The sequence below is a fragment of the Delphinapterus leucas genome, chromosome 11, assembly GCF_059928025.1.
Source record: "Delphinapterus leucas isolate spDelLeu-1000000601 "Yukka" chromosome 11, BTC_Dleu_Yukka2, whole genome shotgun sequence".
NCBI lineage: Eukaryota > Metazoa > Chordata > Mammalia > Artiodactyla > Monodontidae > Delphinapterus > Delphinapterus leucas.
The window spans coordinates 22,791,730-22,811,960 of NC_143139.1; the positions used below are offsets into that span (position 1 = coordinate 22,791,730).

The 20,231-nt window shown below is 40.7% G+C and overlaps 1 protein-coding gene across 22 annotated transcripts in view; it reads left to right on the forward strand.

Annotated features, from left to right (window-relative positions):
• PPFIBP1 (PPFIB scaffold protein 1) overlaps positions 1-20,231 on the forward strand; it is a 178,522-nt gene that overhangs the window by 38,266 nt on the left and 120,025 nt on the right. For 16 of the 22 annotated variants that reach the window (XM_089920424.1, XM_089920411.1, XM_089920412.1 and 13 more), the window contains 2 exons: positions 1-9,279; positions 17,144-17,237. The exon at positions 1-9,279 is cut by the window's left edge. The gene's annotated coding sequence lies outside the window, so the exon portion shown is untranslated. The remainder of the gene's footprint in view (positions 9,280-17,143; positions 17,238-20,231) is intronic. The other 6 variants (XM_089920418.1, XM_089920420.1, XM_089920414.1 and 3 more) reach the window with 2 other exon arrangements.

A 20,231-nucleotide genomic window follows, 5' to 3' on the forward strand; every position in this document is an offset into this window, starting at 1 on the left:
GGTTTTCTAGGTGAAATCTCTACAAGTTTGTATTATTTTTTTGAAACTCTACAGAGGCCGGCAAAGCAGATCTTGACAGCTGGTCATCTTGACTTTTAAGCTTTGTTTTCTCTTTTCACCTCAACATATTTCTGTCTTTTCATTTACCTCCTCTTCTTTGTCTCCAGGGTCACTCGTTTTCTTTCCTGTCTTGGGTGTTCAGGCGTTTCCTCCCCATCACCTTTGATCTGCATAAAGACCTTCAGAAGGTCCCCTTTCTTGAAGAACAAAAAATTCTTCAGTGCTCTTGCCTCTATCCCATCCTTTCTTTATTCTTTTATATTGAGTTTGTTGAACAAGGGGACTACGTTCATTGCCTTTACTTCCTCACTCACTCCTTTAACTTTTCCCATCTGTCCTTTGTCTTCACGACTCCTCTGAAGCTCTTTCATTCCTTGGATCCTGTGATTTGTACTAACCTGAATATTCTTCTCTGAACACTACTTCTCCATCTGTTTTCATTAGCCCACCTTGCTACATCCTAAACATATTATTTCTCTGAGGTTTTCTCCCTGGCCCTCTCTCTACACTTTTCCCCTTGGTCCTGGTGGCCCACTGTGTGTGATCTCCCAGTCCATCAAATTCAGCACGTTCCAGTGGGATTTATGACATCACCTTTCTCCCACTCCCAGCTCTTTGAACTGACTTATATCAGCGTTAACGGCACTGCTATTCTTCCCAGGCATTTAGGTTCAAAACTTGGGAGCTGTCTTTGAGTTCTCCTTCACCTCTTCTCTCATATTATATTACAATATATTTTCTCCATACAAAATATAGCTGGTGTCTGTGCCTTCCTTTCTTTGACTTGACTCTGAATTTGGGCACAGGTGGTCTCCTTCCACCTCCTTGTGTCCATATGAATTTATATGAAACACAGCTCTGACCGTGCCACTCAGTGGCTCAGAAAACCTCAACACCTCTCAGTTACTTACCCAACCTAGTCCAGTCTCCTGACCACCACTCATCAAAGGCTTTTAGGATCTAGCCACCTCTCTCTCTTTCCCGTCACATGTCCTGCACTCCATTCAACCAGAACTACTGCCATTCTCTGAACACTCTCCACACTTCAGCCCCCATGCTCCCGTTTCCTCTGTCTGAAACTCTCTTTCTCCTTGTTTGTTCCAACCCTTCCTGTGGTCTATTGAACTTCTATACATTGGTTAAACTTTCATCTTACACATCATCTCTTTTTTAAATAGCACCCCCACAAGGACCCTTAACTTTATTTTTCCCACCTGATTTTTTTTCCTACCATCTCATTTCCCCCCTCATGTTATATTATGTTCCATTACGTTCCGGATCATTAGCATACCTCTCTTTCCTCCTAATGGACTATAAACTTCTTTTTTACAGACTGTGCCTTATTGTTAAATTTTCACTCCCTGCAGCACGTAGCCCAGTGGTGGGTACGGAATACATATTTTAAATGAGAACTTTGGGGTTATTAATAATTAAAACATAGGCCATTGGATTTCCTCTCCCCTGAAAGCCAGCAGATAAGAATTCGTGAAGTGTCTATGCTAAACATCAGGCTTGGCACATGGCAGCCCCTTAGTCAAAGGAAACAAAAATTGCTGTCCCTCACTTGAATGCTTCCTAAACAGGCAAGAAGATTACTTCTGTGGCTGTTCAAGGACAGCTGATTCTGCCTGCTGTTTGCAAAATATGGAAGATACATTATCACATGGCAGGGGTGGTTTTTGTTCAGAAGTACCGCTATAGACAGAAATTGGCCAGAACACAACAATTTAGTCACTTAGTTGGGGAAGAAAAATGGGGGCACTTCAAGGTTGAGCTTTAGTTTTGAAGAGACTTTCACTTTTTTTTTTTTTTTTTTTTTTTTGCGGTATGCGGGCCTCTCACCGCTGCGGCCTCCCCCATTGCGGAGCACAGGCTCCGGACGCGCAGGCCCAGCGGCCATGGCCCACGGGCCCAGCCGCCCCGCGGCACGCGGGATCCCCCCGGACCGGGGCACGAACCTGCGCCCCCGACATCGGCAGGTGGACTCCCAACCACTGCGCCACCAGGGAAGCCCTTCACTTTTAATTAGGGATAATCATGACTTTTAAAAGATAATAACTTTTTTTTTGAGAGTTTACTGAGTGCCAAGCTCTTTTTCTGAATGATCTCAACGAATTCTCCCACAGTAGGTGTGAAGTATTGTCTCCATTTTACAGATAAGGGCCCTGAAGCCCAGAGAAGTTAAGTAAGCTGGTTAAAGGCACACAGCTGGGATTCAGCTCAGCTGCTTGCTCTAGAGCCCCCTCCCCCCAACCTCTGTCATACTAGCAGAGGGAGTTGGGGAGAGAAGGAAAACCTCAGTCTGGAACATTTGTTTCCTATCCTTGTGATCTAAATACTACTTTATAAGCCCAGGGCTCAACTTCTGTTCCTGCTCCAAAGATAATGTTATAGCATCCTTAAAAATTGGCCCTCAGTTTGTTTTCCATATTACCGAATGTCACCAGAATGGACAAGTACTCTGGTTTTGTTCAGTATACCACGTGATATCTCTGTTTCCCCCTCTATCTGTCAACAAGGGACAGGAAAAAAATTAACCAACCTGAATTTTAGAAGTGAGCTGGAACATGTTAAGTTGCACCTGGGAATGCAGTCAGACCGTGGAATACCCTACAGGACAAACAACCCAGTTTCTTCAATAAATAGCTTGCAAGGAGAAAGAACAGAGATGAAGGGGGGAAACTGTAGATTAAAAATTCTTAGGAAAATTTCATAGGAAATCTCTGTACCTTCTCTCAGTTTTGTTATAAACCTAAAATGGCTCTTAAAATATAGTCTTTAAAAAAATGAGCCAAAAAAAAAAAATTCTTAACAAACCTATCAACCAACCTCCATGGTGGACCCTGAGGCGATCCTAATGCAAACAAAGAAAAAAAATTTTTTTTAAAATATGACTTTTATGAGACAATTGGAAATGTGATTGACTGGAAATGTGGTGGGCTTGAAATAGAAATTCCTCTTCCTAACAATAAGAATTATTGCTAATTTTGGGGGGGGTGATAATAGTTTTATAGTTATAGTATCTTTTAGGGAGATATACTGTAATATTCATGGAAGAAATGTTAGCATTTCTGGGACTTGCTTCAAGGTAATATGGGAGTATGGGTGGGAGGAGTGTAGATGGAATAGGATTGGCCATGGGTTGTGACTGTTGAAGCTGGTGATGGGTGCATGGCACTCGTATTAATCTACTTAATGGTTGTATATCTTTGAAATTTTCTGTAATAAAGACTTGAGGGGAAAGTGAGCTGGTAAATTCAACTTATGGTACTATTTCTAAGTCTAAGAGGGTTGTTTAGCCTTCATGAGGTTTTATCCTGACTCAATATTCAGACCAAGTAGAATCAGGCACTGATTCAAACCCAAGATAAAGTTTATGTCTCTTTATCATTATGGAGAAATTCCAGATTTAAAAAAAATTTAAGGGCATTGGAAAAATAGTAAAATTTGCCTTTAATGTAACCTCTCTTTATTCTTAAGAGAGGACACTGATCGGATCTGTAGTTCCTTCAGAAAGCCAAGGCCCATCCTCATATCATGAAAGAGGGGCATTAGGGCCTGATAGGAAAGAGGAATCAGTTATGGCTGGTCAGGCAGCTAAGCAGATGTAGCAAGAGTAGGATCAGAAGTTATTTTTTCATGTTTTCTGGGTCATAGAAAGGTTTTGGGTATGGTGGGTCACGCAGCCTCCCCGAGCCAGCCTTCAGTGTCCCGCGCGTGGTTCCTAGCCTCTCATTCTCATTCCTCCCTCTCCAGGACCCCTCCCATCTCCCAGGCCCTTCCTTCCGTCCTTCCTAAAGTTCTTCAGTGGCTTTGTTATCACGGCTGGCTCTTTCAATGCTGGCACCCTTTTGTCTTTAGGTCTTCACCCCTGGCACTTATCAAAACCCATCTTGTCAGTGGCCACTTACAAAATGATGAAGGTCAATCACAGATGAGCCCAGGGCTCTCTCCTGAACTCTCCAGACCTGTTTTCCCAACTACATTGTATGCATTCACCCTGTGGTTCCATGGGCATTGCAATCTCAGTGCGATCAAAATTTAATTTTCACCCCCCCATCTCACACATACGCATAAACGCACACACATATACACGCATACACTTTGTTTTATATTCTCTTCTGAATTCTGTCACCGCAAGTCAGAAACCATAGAGCCATCACTGGCTTCTGCTCCTTTGCGCCTTGATAAATCTAAAGCTTTTCTCAGCCTCCCTCTCCCCTCCGTTCTCTCTGCTAGTTCATACTTTTAGAAACCATAATTGCATCCCTTGCTTCCAAATTTGATATTATCTTCAGAGGGATCTTTTAAAAGTGAAATTTTGGGACTTCCCTGGTGGTCCAGTGGTTAAGACTTCACCTTCCAGTGCAGGGGGTGCAGGTTCAATCCCTGCTCGGGGAGCTAAGATCACACATGCCTCCCGGCCAGAAAACCAAAACATAATACAGAAGCAATATTGTAACAAATTCAGTAAAGACTTAAAAAAAAAAAAAAAAAAGTCCGCATCAAAAAAGAATCTTAAATAAAAAAAGTGAAATTTGATTGTTTTTCTCCTGTTTTAAACCTTCTGCAATTGTCTCTAAAACTTTCTGTTAGGGTACTGCTGTCACTAAATTCGTGAGCATCTCCTTCAGTCTATGTATATTTATTATAAAATAATATATACATTATTGCATGAATATTTTAATTGTAAACACACAAAAGTAGGAATTAACAGGATATAATAAATGTTTTAAAAATAATTTTAGGGCTTCCCTGGTGGCGCAGTGGTTGAGAGTCCGCCTGCCGGTGCAGGGGACGCGGGTTCGTGCCCTGGCCCGGGAGGATCCCGCGTGCCGCGGAGCGGCTGGGCCCGTGGGCCATGGCCGCTGGGCCTGCGCGTCCGGAGCCTGTGCTCCGCGGCGGGAGAGGCCACGGCAGTGAGAGGCCCGCGTACCGCAAAAAAAAAAAAATAAATAAAAATAAAAATAATAATAATAATTTTATATTTATTAATGGTACAAGAAAAACAATAAATGCTCTCAGTTTTAAAAATGTTTGGCTTTTTGTCATATTGCAAAAGTTAATTTATAAGGTACATATAGATCCAAATGGGAGACATGCAGTGCTTACTACTTGTTCATTTTTAATCCTCCAGCTCCAGAAAAGTTTGGTTGAAATCAGCCCATCAATTGCAATCTAGTGTAGTATTCTGAGGGGTTAAGAACAGACCTTCTAGAGTTGAAGCCTAGGTTAGAATCCTGTCTTGACTATTTACTGGATTAGATACTTTGCTAATCTGTGTCTCAGTTTTTATATCTGTGAAATGAGGTAATAGTAGTCTCTCCATCAGGGGTAGTGTTGAAGATTGAATGATTAACACACCATCAAGCACTCAGAACAGGGCCTGAGCCATAAACAGTAAGCCCTCAATAAATGGTAGCTATTATTTTCTTCTTTAATGTTAATGAATTCTTTAAAACAAATAATGGGAACATGCCACAGTTTCCTATTTTTAATAGTGCTTTAAAAATTAAAACTCTTAATTTTGTACATTTTAAGGCTGATTAGAAAATTCTGTGTTCACATTTTTTGAGAGTACAGATAGGAGAGGTTTTATAGATGTGACATTATTTGGGCAAAAAGAAAACATAATGGAAATATTTTCAAACTTCTATTTTCAAAATACATGTTCCTTTCAGAAACTTTTCTTGCTGTGAGAATGTCATCTTTACTTTAGAGGGACTAGGGACCCCTTATGGGTTGTGTGATTTGAACAAGTTGTGTCCAATTCGCCAATTTCTTGTGTCACTTGTGCTTGTGTTATTGGTGTTATTATCCACCCATGGTTACTTTAAGCCATTTGTCCATTTTGTGGTTAAATTATAACGATAACATCATCCATCCATCCGTACGCTTACCTGGGTGCATGCAGACTGTAATACCTTGCAGTCCTCAGAAGGACCCAAGGAATGAGGACTCCTCGTGGCTGTGGAACTCCCTGTCTTCCTTCAGAGACCTCTTGCATCCTGGGTGACCAGCTGGCATCTGTCTGTACTGAGATAGAGTGCCAATAGCAATCCATTCATGAAATGTTAGTAAAATTTGGTCTCTCTTGCAACAGAAATAGTTGCCGTGGCTGACCACGTCTTCTGGGCCAACTGTTGAGGGTGCCCATGCTGGTCCACGCCTCTGCTCTCCCCAGGCCCCGCATGCTCCGCCTCACTTCAGTTATTCCAGTGTATTATATACATTTTATATAGCGACAGAGGGTAAATATCTTGGATCCTGTTGTCTTCAGTTAAAAGTATATCAAACTTGGGGCTTCCCTGGTGGCGCAGTGGTTGAGAGTCCGCCTGCCGATGCAGGGGACACGGGTTCGTGCCCCGGTCTGGGAAGATCCCACATGCCGCGGAGTGGCTGGGCCCGTGAGCCATGGCCGCTGAGCCTGCGCGTCCGCAGCCTGTGCTCACCAACGGGAGAGGCCACAACAGTGAGATGCCCACGTACCGCAAAAAAAAAAGTATATCAAACTGTTTTGTTTCTTCATGGTCTTCATTATGACAACCTGAGTGGTTTCTTAATTTTTTTATTTTTACGTGCCAATATTAATTAAACCATTTACTATCCCTCTAAAAATAGATATTCAGGTATTTCCAGTTTCTTATTGTTATTTAGAATTCTGTATTGAACACCTTTGTGTATATTAAATTTTGTTTTAGGCAAATTATTTCCTAAGATCAGTGCATTGGAGTGGAATTACTAAGTCTTACTGCAATAGAGCATTAATGCTTTCCTCAAGTACGAAAGAATTAAATCCATTGCCGCTAACCGTGAATGACCAGCAATTTCACTACAACCTTGAAACTATGAATGTTAGGATTTTTTGTTTTGGTATATGTAAAATGGTAACTCAGGGCTGCTTAATATACATTTTTAGTTAGCATTTTGAATGAAAATTTCCCCATGTTTTAATTTATATAATATTTTTCTCCTAGGAGATTGGGGCTTAGATTTATTTTCCTTAAAAGTATAAACACTTAAATAAAGTTATATTTTATATACTCTATAGTAATCATTTCCTTTATCCAGTATGGCATTTCTATTAGCATCTCTAATAAAAGGATACCTGTAATATTATTCTGCCCATTTGTTGGATGAGGAAACTTGAGGCTTAGGTGAAGTAACTTGACCAAAATCATATACGTGAAAAGCTATGGACCTGGAATATTAAAACCCAGGATGATCTATTCCAAATTCTACACTTTCAGTCATCATGCTCTGCTCTCTTTGACAGAAATAATACATGATCTTTAATGTAAAATTATAAAATACAGATAAGCAAAAAGGAAAATAAAATCACGTTCATCTGAAATTCTACCACTGTCAGCATGCTGGTCTATGATAGCATATCTCAGAGGAGGAAAGAAGACTCACAGACAGACCCTGGGAGTAGGAGAGGTTTTGAAAAAACATGGGTACACTTGTCCATTCATTTGCCACTTCACCTGCCCCCCCCCGCCCATTTCTCTCTATTGAAAGATATGTGACTGGTAGTAGACTTCTGCAGGGTCAGTGATGAAGGGGAAGAAGGAAGTATTGAAAACCATAGATGGTTATCCTCCCTGATTTTTTACCTTATGTACATGTATATTTACAAAAATCAATATATCATGAACATCCTTCTGTGTCATTAACCATTGGTAACCACACCCTTCTAAACCTTGGCCTGCTTAATATTCTATCTAATGGGTGTACTTCAGTGTAGCTATTGCTAGACACAATTAGATTGTTTCTGTTTTTTCTTATAAATAGCGTTGTGAAAATTAGGTACACAAATCCTTGCCCACTTCTCCAAGCATTTAGTTTAGCTTAGTTAATGTGGAGTGCTGGGTCAAAGGCTACTACATTTTTAGGGCTTATGATAACCACTGCCAGTTGCCAGTATACCCTTGAAAAAGCCATCTACCAATTTGGCCCCCATTAAAATGAGAAAGAGGAAAGGGGAGGAAAAGAAAGAGAGCAAACAATTTCTTGATAGCATGAAGAGGATAAGAAAAGCTAGGGTGTCAGCCTTGGACGGTATGATTTGAAAGAAGTGGGGTTGCCTTTTTGTGGGATAGAACCTTTTATGATAGAGGTGAGCTTCATTTTGTCCCTTGTATGTTTTTTCTTATTGAAGGTTAGGGGTACATGAGGAGTGGAACATTAAATGTTTCATCCTGTATCCTTTTTTATAATTGCTATGGATTCTCTTTTGAGATTTAGAAAATGTATAGGTCATTGTATCTTTCTGAATATGGAAGCTGAAAATCAAATAGGTGTTTTAACTGCTGTTTTTCTAAACGAATACATCTTATTCTAGTTTAAATAAGTCTATAAAGCCCCAGGTCTTATGCTGGTTGACAGGATTTTTAACAGGAGGTAGCTGAGTTGGACCTATCTTAGGCAGGAAACTCTAAGCTTTGGATATACTTGGACACTTCTTTATTATAAGATGGTCTTGTATTTTGAATGTATATATGTAAGCCTATATATATATATTCAATTCCTTATATTTCAGGAGCGTAATTCTTAGGAAATAAGTCAGTGAACCCACCAGTCCACTTCTTTCTAAACACACATGATGCAGAGATCATGGGCCTAGTCTGACAATGAAAACACACCTATCCCATGTGGGGCAGTTTAACGGGAAGAGTCCTTACTGCTGAGTCAGCAGTGATGGAGTTCATAATGGGTCAGCCCACGTTCCAGAGCTATGATGACCTCACCGGGGTATGTTGGTTCACAGAGTTCTACTGGCATGATAAAGTGTTATATACCAGTGAGCTGAAGTCATTGTTTTTATTCAAACAATCACTATACAAATTTAACACTAGTTCAGAATGCTCTTTCGGAATGAATGCTGTGGGATCCAAGTGGTTTGCTCTCATATTTTTTGAGTGATATTTGTAGTAACACATTAATTAATGATAGAGGAGGAAGGACTTGCATCTATAGGATTTCTTGGGTATGGAGACCGGAGTTTTAGGGGTAGTGCCGTTGTTTTTCCTATATTTTCATAAGGGACAGAACATTTATCGAATATTTTTCCCTCTGAGGACATGACTGACTGCAGTCAGCAATCTCTGATTTCTACCAAACTACCCCAATGCTTCAAGAAGTGTGCAAATAATGGGAACATCTACTCTAAAATTCTTGCCCCCAGATGAATTGAAATCCACTGTTTAAATATAACAGGTAAATTTTACATTATGGTTCGTAATATTTTTCATATGAAGTTTTAATATGTTGTTATGTAAGATTTTCACTGTGGTCCATGATATTTGTCATAAAAAAAATGAAGTTTAAAGTATTTGTCACAAAGGAAAATCGGCGCGCCCGGAAGCTGAGCTGTGTTCATTCTCTCACCTCCACTCCCAGCGTACTGCCCCATAACACGTGCAGTCGTGCGTATATTTATTTTTACATAAAACTTTATGGCAGACTTTAATCACTTCAATCAATTCAGTAAAAAGTGCAAAGAATAACAACTTTTGAATTCCAAAATTTCTTAGAATCTTTGAATTAGAATCTTTTTAGGAAATAAAAAATAATTTGCCAATATTGGCAAAGCTGGGCATAAAACTTTAGAATTTAAAAAACGGCAAGCTGGGCTTCCCTGGTTTCACAGTGGTTGAGAGTCTGCCTGCCGATGCAGGGGACACGGGTTCGTGCCCCGGTCCGGGAAGATCCCACATGCCGCAGAGCACCTGGGCCTGTGAGCCATGGCTCTGTGAGCCTGCACGTCCGGAGCTTGTGCTCCGCAATGGGAGAGGCCACAACAGTGAGAGGCCCGCGTACCGAAAAAAATAAAATAAAATAAAAGATTAAAAAAGGCAAGCTGTTACTAAACAACACAAATATGATTGTGAAACAACATGTTAATTTAAAAACATGTGCCCTTAGACAGATAAATGGATAAAGAAGGTGTGGCACATATATACAGTGGAATATTACTCAGCCATAAAAAGAAACAAAATTGAATTATTTGTAGTGAGGTGGATGGACGTAGAGTCTGTCATGCAGAGTGAAGTAAGTCAGAAAGAGAAAAATGAATACCGTATGCTAACACATATATGGAATCTAAAAGAAAAAATGGTTCCAAAGAACCTAGGGGCAGGACAGGAATAAAGACGCAGACACAGAGAATGGACTTGAGGACACGGGGAGGGGGAAGGGTAAGCTGGGATGAACTGAGAGAGTGGCATGGACATATATACACTACCAAATGTGAAATAGATAGCTAGTGGGAAGCAGCCGCGTAGCACAGGGAGATCAGCTCGGTGCTTTGTGACCACCTAGAGGGGTGGGATAGGGAGGGTGGGAGGGAGGGAGATGAAAGAGGGAAGAGATATGGGGACATATGTATATGTACAACTGATTCACTTTGTTATAAAGCAGAAACTAACACACCATTATAAAGCAATTATACTCCAATAAAGATGTTAAAAATAAATAAATAAAAACATGTGGCCCTTATTTGATGTAATATGTCAGTAGACATTGTGAATACTAAAATTTTGCAACCTCGAGGGAAATTTGACTATTGACTTTGATTTTGACATGGAAAGTGGGATCACTGAGGACTTTGGGACCTCGGAGATTATCAGGTTGTTCGTTCAGCTGGTGTTTACAGCATGGTGCTTAGTACCGTGAGAACACACAAAAAACTGGACACTTAACCTTTTTAACACTGAAGGGATTAGTCTGAAGCCCTTTGTCCAGCCTCAGATTTTCAAATATACATGATGTATAATTTCTTCAACTCCTTAACCTCTGTTTTTTTGGGGTTTTTTTTTTTTGGCTAAGAGTCATCACTTTCTTGTACTGCTTCACTTGATCTTTACTTCTATCACTAGTCCTAGCCGTTAGCTTTTTGTCTAACCATCCCACATAGAAATAAGTTTTCAGTCTGTTCCTATGAGTTACTGGAGGCAGAAAACAAAGCTGTGTTGGAATACAGATGTTTATGGTTGTCTGGGCCCCATGTCACTAGCCAAACAGCCCAAGTTTTTAATTTAAATTTACTTCTCAGCTAAACTAGCCTTACTTGTCAGGAACTTTGAACCTACAATTTGAAAATGCCAAGGGTCTATTTGAAAGAGTCTATTCTTTGATAACAAAATCTCATTGAGGAGGCAAAACATACTTTGGGAATATTTAAACGGTGGAAATCAATGTGTGATTAGATGCCCAAATGAATGAATGGGTTGAAACATGAAACGCTGTTGGCAGTGAGAGATGGGAAGACTACATGGGGGCATAATGTGAAAGGCTTTATTATTTGAACAAGACATGAGGACTGGCTACAAATATGGTTTGGGGCATGGTTAGGCATCAACCTGATTTATTTGATTGTAACTCCTACGCACCCTATTTCTGGTCAAAGGGAGCCAGGATTTTGGACCCAGGACTATCTGGCTTTGAAGTTTATGATGTAAACCTTTATCCTATTTAGTTACCCCTACGACTTTATGAACTCAACCACTCTATAAGGTTCCCCCTTCCTTCAAGGTCTGACTCAGTGATGGCCTCTCTCTAACATCTTTTTAGATCCCCTGATCTGGGTCCTGTAGCACTTTGAACCTTTAATATACATCTTTAGTTTAGTCCTTTATGTACTTGTTTCCCCTCCTGGATTGTGAAGATCCAACCCTCATAGGAAATACAAATTATATTCCACAATATTTAGCACAGAGATTTGGCCTGTATACTGGATGCGGTGTTGGCAGTAGAAGTGAAAAAAGGGGAGTCTGGATTGAGTATGGCCTCAGAAGCAAGAGTAGAGGGATGAAGCATGAGTCGACATGATTTGCTGGAGAAAGAGCAGGCCATCCAGTTTACATGAAAGACCAAAAACAGGAATAAGATTGGAAAAGTAAGTAAGGGATAAAATGAGGAGGGTCTTAAATGTCAAACTCAAGGATTTGGACTTTGCAGATATGGGAACCAATCAAAAACTAGCCTAAGAAGATGGCTATGATCATCTCTACCTAAGTGTGAAGTTGGTGATGAGTAATTTAGCGGTATATTTGGATCATATAAACCTATCTTTCAGTACAAAAGAGCACTGGGTCACATCTAGGTGACACATTTCCCCCAGACATCCTGGAGAATTTCTGGATGTGGTGGGGATGACTCAGCAAGGGGATGTCTTCCTGAGCCATGTAGTGGTTGAGAATCTGGCTAGCGCTCTCTTGCTGCAGGTAAGAAGAGTAGTCATTCCATAATTTCTGTTGATGCTCCCTCAGCCTTTTCCCAAATGGAAAAATGGTGGCGGGACTTCCCTGGTGGCACAGTGGTTAAGAATCCACCTGCCAATGCAGGGGACACGGGTTCGAGCCCTGGTCTGGGAGGATCCCACATGCCACGGAGCAACTAAGGCCATGTGCCACAACTACTGAGCCTGTGCTCTAGAGCCCGCGAGCCACAACTACTGAGCCTGTGTGCCACAACTACTGAAGCCCGCGTGCCTAGAGCCTGTGCTCCCCACCAAGAAAAGCCACTGCAATGAGAAGCCTGCGCACCGCAACGAAGAGTAGCCCCCGCTCGCCGCAACTAGAGAAAGCCCGCGTGCAGCAACGAAGACCAAACGCAGCGAAAAATAAATAAATAAATTTATTTTTTAAAAAATGGTGGAGGATAAGAAGCAATGGGAACAAATTTGGAAGATTAGGGTCCTGCTGGTTAAGTCTTTATCCTGAAGGCTTTCTGAAGGGCCTGAACTGCCCTTTCTGGAGAGGCCTTGTTTACCAAGGGAAAGATAGACATTGGTCAGTTTGTTTGAGTCTTTGATTTCTCCTGGTAAAAAATAGAGTATTGTAGGCTTTTATATTCCCAATACCCCAAGATTAGCTGTAATCTTAGAATCAGAAGGGTCTTAAGAGTCTGTGGAAGTCCAGTTATATTATTATTATTTTAGGTATCTTATCCTAAACCATGCAGAGGTGTACTTTACTGTACTTACCTAACATTTCTAACTAACCTTTTGAGATTTCCTTTTATTATCTGTGACTTTTATGAAATTAAAATTATTATCAGTACAGCACAGAGAGTAATAATGCCAGCACGGGACCCAGGTTGCCTGAGTTCTGTTCCCAGTTTTTCCATGTAACAGAAATGTGACCTTGGGCAGGTTAACTTAACCCCTCTCCCTCAGTTTCCTCCTCTGTTTCATGGGGATAATCATTCACTTCCCTCTGTTTTTGCCACAATTAAATGAATGAATTTGTTGTTCATTTATTAAAAGTAAAGCCGTTAGAATAGTGTCTGGTATACAAGTTCCCAATACATATGACTTGTTGTGTTGTAAATGAGAAAAAGCGTCAATGGTGAAGTGACTTAGGTAGTTACCCAGCGAGATGACTACACCAGGATTAGTGTTTCTCATTTCAGGATTTAGTCCACTGAAATAGCTGTTTCCTAGACCAGAGGTCAGCAAACTTTTTCTTAAAGGGCCAGATCAGAAAACAAATATTTTATATTCTGCAGACCTTACCGTCTCTGTTGCAGCTACTCAACTCTGTCACTGTGTCTTGCAAAAGCAGCCGTAGATGACATGTAAACAAATGGGCATGGATGTGTTCCAATAAAACTTTATAAAAACAGGTGGCAGACCGTATTTGCCCTGCATACAGACTCCTGCTTTAGACACTTAAGGCTAACATGAATAGAAACTTCGGATTCCATTTAGTTTTAAAATATGAAATATGGCATTATTATAGTAAACAGTAACTTTGCTTCCTAACGATTATTAGTCTAACATGTTGCTCTCAGTTATGATGGTCATGCTTTACAAGATCAGAGGGATTTAAAAAATAAGCAGTAGTAATAAATGTGTTTTCCATCTCAAAGGGATATACAGAAGTCACTTATTTAGTGGTTTGGAGAATTTTCTTGGTATTTGAAATCTGAGATTTGGGAAGGATGTTAAGGGTTTGTTTTATTAAATGGTTGCAAATACAGGCTGGGTTTTGTTTTTTGTAACCTCTGTATAGGAAAGTTTTGTGAGTCATATAAAAAGTTGTTTGTAATTATCCTTGTCATTACAGTAAGGGTTTTTCTGCTAGAAATGTTGTTTGCATGGGTTCAGATTTTTTTATGGCTTACTTTTGAGTTTAATAATGTGTTCTTGTTTTTAAATTAAACTTGTCAGTGAGCCTTTTTGTGAGTGGCTGACTGTTGGTTAGTTCATATTTATAGCTTACATCTGTTTCTAAGGAAATGACTAAAGTCTCTTGAATTTGATCAAAACTGTATCACAAAGGATATCTTTGACTTATTTAAACAAGGCTCACAATGGAAACTCAAAAAATCTAGTGGTTCATGTTTATAAATGTTTTTATGTATTCAGTCCTGGTTAGGCCAAATAATCGGAGTTCTGTGCTAAGGGAGGGATTGAATATACCCATTGCCTCTTAGTTAACCTGAATTCCTCTGGAGCAAGTTCAGGCAATACTTTCTTCTAATACGCTTAAAAAAAAATTGTTTTCTAATTTTACATGTTGCTTTGAAGTGGGCCTTATAGAACATAGGTATATTTTTTTCTTCTCCTTAAACTGTTTCACTGACGTTCCTCCTTCCTCATTCCTGTTCAAGGCCCTGGCATATGTAAAGCACCTAAACTTTGCACATGTAATTTCTAGCAAGGACGCTGATGGGGATGGGGCAGGGCCTGGAGAAGTGACTGACTCACAGAAATCTCTGCGTCTGGCTCCCTGCTGGAGCCCCCTGTCTCCCCACCTCTGCAATATTCACAGACCCTCCCCACCCTAGTCTCATGCCCTCACTGTGGGTTCAGTGCTTGTCGCAGTGTAGGGGCCCTCCTTCTGCCCTTTGTTCCAGGGCACTGGGTGGCAAGGAGGAGAAGGCCTGGCTCATGCCTGCTCAGACTCAGGCTGACCTGTGCTCCGGGACCCAGGCTGGAACTCACGTTTTCCCATAAAGGCCCTGTTAGAGATGGTGGTTGGATTTTGGTGTGATTATGTTTCTCGATCAGCGACGTTATAAGCTCATTGGGATTTCTGCCCTAGCTTTTTTAATGTAATCACTGTTAACAGTTTGCACCCTTTTATAAGCAGCTCAAGGAACCAATTCTCCAACTAAATCTTGGATCAAAGTATAAAACAGATAAAGGTGAAATTGCTCCGCCTGCTACCGCACATCCACTCAGCCCCGCCTCTGTCCTCAGAAGCACCTGGGGGGCAGGGTTCCTAGACACTCACTTTGAAAATTGCTGATTAATATGCGTGTTTACTGCTGGAGCACACACTGGTCTTAAAATCAGGCTTGCTTATGTATGCATTGTTAATTGCTTAAAATTTACCTGGATCGGTGTGTATATAGGGTCATATATGAAGTCAGCTTTAGGGGAGGCTGAATGGACCGAATCTTACTTGAGCTGAGAAATTCCTTCAAGACAACCTCTATCCCCCGTACATGCCCAAGTTCCATTTTAGTAACACATTTTATTTCAGTGTTAAGCACCTGCCTCTTCTGAAGCTCTTTTCTTTTTTTTAAAATGAAAATGTTCTCAAGAACCATATCCAATAAGTTGTTGGAATTTTGGAGCTGATCCTATCGCTTCCCTGATTAATCAAACATGTGAGATCACTGGCTCCTCAAAAGGGCAGAGAGAAGGAAACAGCTACACTCCTGCTTCATAATTTTGTCTAGAACTGGTCCTGATCATGTATACATTTGAAAAGCACATGTGAGGTAACGTCTCTAGTATTTAACTTGGAGACACTCAGCTTTCTCATTTGGATGGAGGTAGTTATGAGGTATTGGAACTTTTACTGTTCCTAAGCATTCCTTCACGACCAAAATATATGGCAGTACTGTAATGGTGAGGATATTCATGCCCAAATATATACGACTGGGAATTTTTTCTAAGTATACATTATTTGAAAGAGATACAGGGGCTTCCCTGATGGCCCAGTGGTTAAGAATCTGCCTGCCAATGCAGGGGACATGGGTTTGATCCCTGGTCCAGGAAGATCCCACATGCCGTGGAGCAACTAAGCCCGTGCGCCACAACTACTGAGCCTGTGCTGTAGAGCCCGTGAGCCACAACTACTGAACCCGCATGCCACAACTACTGAATCCCACGCGCCTAGAGCCCGTGCTCTGCAACAGGAGAAGCCACGACAATGAGAAGCCCATGCACCACAATCAAGAGTAGCCCCTGCTAGCCACAACTAGAGAAAGCCTGTGCGTAGCAAGGAAGACCCAACACAGCCAAAAATAAAAACAAACAAATAAATTTATTTTAAAAAAACAACAAAAAATAAAATAAAATAAAAGAGATATGAGGGGGACTTACGTGGCGGTGCAGTGGATAGCAATCCACCTGCCAACGCAGGGGACACAGGTTCAATCCCTGGTCTGGGAAGATCCCACATGCCGCGGAGCAGCTAAGTCCGTGCGCCACAACTACTGAGCCTGTGCTCTAGAGCCTGCGAGCCACAACTACTGAGCCCACGTGCCACAACTACTGAAGCCCGGTCTCTGCAACCAGAGAAGCCACTGTAATGAGAAGCCTGCACACCAGAACGAAGAGTAGCCCCCGCTCACCACAACTAGAGAAAGCCTGCATGCAGCAATGAAGACCCATCGCAGCCAAAAAGAAAAAAGAAAAAGAAAAGATACAGGAATCAGACAAGGTTCATTCATTTACTCAGCAAACATTTATAAAGTACCTAACATGTGCCAGGTACTTTGTACTATAAAAATTAATGATGGTGGGTTTCTGCTGAAGGTCAGGCTTCAAGGAATATTTGAGGTTGTCCAGTAACTGAGGAAGTAAGGAAAAAAGAACGCTGGAAGGGAGGAAGGAAGAGAAAGGAAGGGAGAGAAGGAACAGCAGAAAGACAGGTGGAAGGAAGTCAGTTAAATCTGTTGGTCCTTAACACATTGTATTGTTTTTAATTGCACACGTGTTATCTAGTTTGATGTTCTTTGCTTATATAATAATTTAGGTAAATTATATGGTAAATTATTATGGTATGTTATAGTTTGAAGTGAGTTTTAATTTATCTTCTTTATATTTGTTTCTTTTCAGTATAAGAGAACTTTATGGATCAGGTTGCTAATCAGTACATGGAAGATTTGAAGAGCTGAAGAAAAAAACCAATATTAAACTTGTTTTTTTAAATGTAAGTAAACTCCCTCCTCATCATTGTTCATTTGTGACATCTTTAAGACCTTTCAGTACACTCAGTGTGTAAATTTTTTCCCAGGAGTAAAGTTACTTGAGTATGTAGTCTACTTGTTAAGTCTGTGAGAATTTATGACCCACCACCCCCTTTAAAATTTTTTAAATTCTAAAAGCAATATGACTAACGTAGGTGGTTGTAGAACTTTGACATGTTGTGACAGTCAGTGAGCAAATCTTTATTTGCATGGAGAAAGGAAAACACAGACCTGGTTAACACATAAAAAGCACTGCCCTTTTCTCAAATCCTTTATTGCTCTTTATCCCACAGGTCGTTTTAGTGCCCCATGTAAGTCAGTGAGAATTGTTGGTCGACCCATTAATGACCCCACAGGCTTAGAGAAGTGAGGTGTTTCCATATAAGCTCATTTACTCCTTTCCTCCCTGTTTCTTTTGCTCAGTAATCATAATGATACTTAACTATTTATTGAACTTCTATTAAGTGACTAGCACTTGACTAATTCAATTCAATCAATCCTCATTCAACGAATGCCTTTTCTGAGTGCTTGCCACGTGCTAGGCACTGCTCTGACACTACTACCTTGTGTTATCCTCCTGGCAACCTTGTAAAGTAGGAGTTAATATTTCAGTGATGGTGATCCAGATGAGGATACTGAGGTTCAGAGAGAGGTAAGAGCGTGCAGACGATCACACAGCTCGGAACAGGGGAAGAACGTAGGGTGTGAACACCGTGCTGTCTGACTTTGCTGATTTGCCAAATTCTAAATAGTGTTTAAACGCTCATCCTTGGCTCAGTTGTTGCTGGGGCCCGGAACCTTCTGGGTTGTGTTCTTAACAGGAATGTGATCCTAACCCTTCTGAACCTTTGCTGTCGTCACAACAAGGAAGGAAGTTAGAGAAACATCCTCCCAAATTTGAGAGGTAGCTTTGGTACCTGGAGAGTGAGTTAAGAGATCTAATGTCTAGACCAGCCTTTCTGCGGATTTCCTGTGTGCCTTTGAGGTATTTAACATCTACAGGAAACAGTTACTCTTATGCCATCTAAGGAGAACAGACCAGATGTCCTCCAGGGCGTCTTTCAGTCAGCTTTTTATTGAAGTATCTTATACACAGAGCAAAGTGCACAAATCATAAGTGGATGGCTTGATGGAATGATTGTCACAAAGTGGACACATCTGTGTAACCATCACAAGATAGCAGAAAATTACCAGCACCCCGGAACTCTCCTCCCCCTATCCCTAGAGTAACCAATTTCCTGATTTCTAATGCCATTGATATAATTTTGCCTATTTTTAAAGTTTATATAAATAGAATCATATAGTTTATATTCTTTTGTGTCTGGCTTATTTGCTTATTATGTTTGTGAAATGCCTCTAGGATACTGTGTATAGTTTATTTTTTTCATTTTCCTTACTATCATGGTATTCAATTGTATGTTTACTTTGTAGTTACTGGCCATTTTGGTAGTTTCCAGTTTGGGTGTATTATAAATAGTGCTCCAATGAGTATTTTTGTGCATATCTTTTGGTGATGATTGTATTTTGGTCAGGGACAACTCAGTAATTTGGATTCAGCAGCCCTGTGAAATAATGTTGAAGTGAACATCTTTACAAGCAGACAAGTTGATTTTAGGTAGACAGGTGATGTGTCTGCTTCAGCGTGATGTTCTAAGCATGCTGGTTAGGAACATAGATTACTCTTGGGGGTGTGGCTGGCTGGAAGCGCCCTCTCCTATGTGTGTGATGTGGTAGGGTTTTGCCCCCCTGACTGAGGAGGGCTTCGGTTGGGTTCAGGAAGGAATTACAGACAAGAAGAGAAAATAGATCCGGAAGACAGATGTGTCTGGGCTCCCCTAGAAACAGGATATTTCATCAGGAAGATCAAGAGCCTGGACAAGTGACAACCCAGAGGAGGAATCAGCTTCGGAGACCTGAAGAGTCTAGGAGATGAACAGAGAAATAAAAGTTGATCTGGGCAGGCAGGCTGGAGCTCTCAAAGCATTTTTTGAACAACTTTATTAAGTCTAACTTTTGTTTTAAGGAAGCTTTGAAGAACCAGTCCCTAAAGTATGAATCTTGAGTCAAGAATGAACTTAGTAAAGTTACCAAACTGAGAATAAATGTATTTTTCAAACAAATACAGGATGTGAGCATGTGGGCTTTGCCAGGAGACTCTTCTGTGTTCAGATCGCAGCTCTACTTTCTTTCCCCGTGATGTCTCTGTGCCAGCTTCCTTATCTGTAAAATGGGGATATGGACACACCTACCTTATAGGTTTTCTGTGACAATTTACTTCGATAGTGTCAGGAGTATGCTGCTGGGTGCATTGCACTGGCACTAAAAATAATAACCAATATTCTTATTATTTTTCTGATTGTTATTATTACTGATATTACCCATTTGACTCTGTATCTGATACTTTGTAGAAGTTTCCAGATTATTTTTTTTAAATAGGAGATTAACTTAGTGGTTTTTTTTTTTTAAGTATGGTGCACACTAACAAAAATATTTTCCTACTTGTGCCGCCTTAAACTGAAACTCAGAGGAAAGATGAAGAGAAACATTTGTCTGTGTGTCCTTGGCAGGTCCCTCTCCAGGGTGTGTCGGTGAAGACACTCTTGGTCGTTGGAACTGTTTTACTCCGTTAGTTCAGGAAGAGACCAGGGGAGCTGAGGTTCACAGGAAAGCTGGGTTATTTTGCACAAAGGAAATTCATAATTTTATATATTACACTGTCAATTCTTGAGAGGCATTTTGCAAACAAGTGTCCTTATGTACCAAGGAGCTTTGGTGAGAGGCTCTGTGGGTGATTCACTACAGACCACAGCTGGTATAGTGTGTCCATTCCAACTGGCTGTGGTTGGGGACATCTTTCCGCTTGTTGATGAATTCTGGACTAGAGATTGGGGCAAATGGTGTAGATTAAGCTTGATTTTGCCCTCAGTGTGATTATGATCTAACAAATAAATAACCTG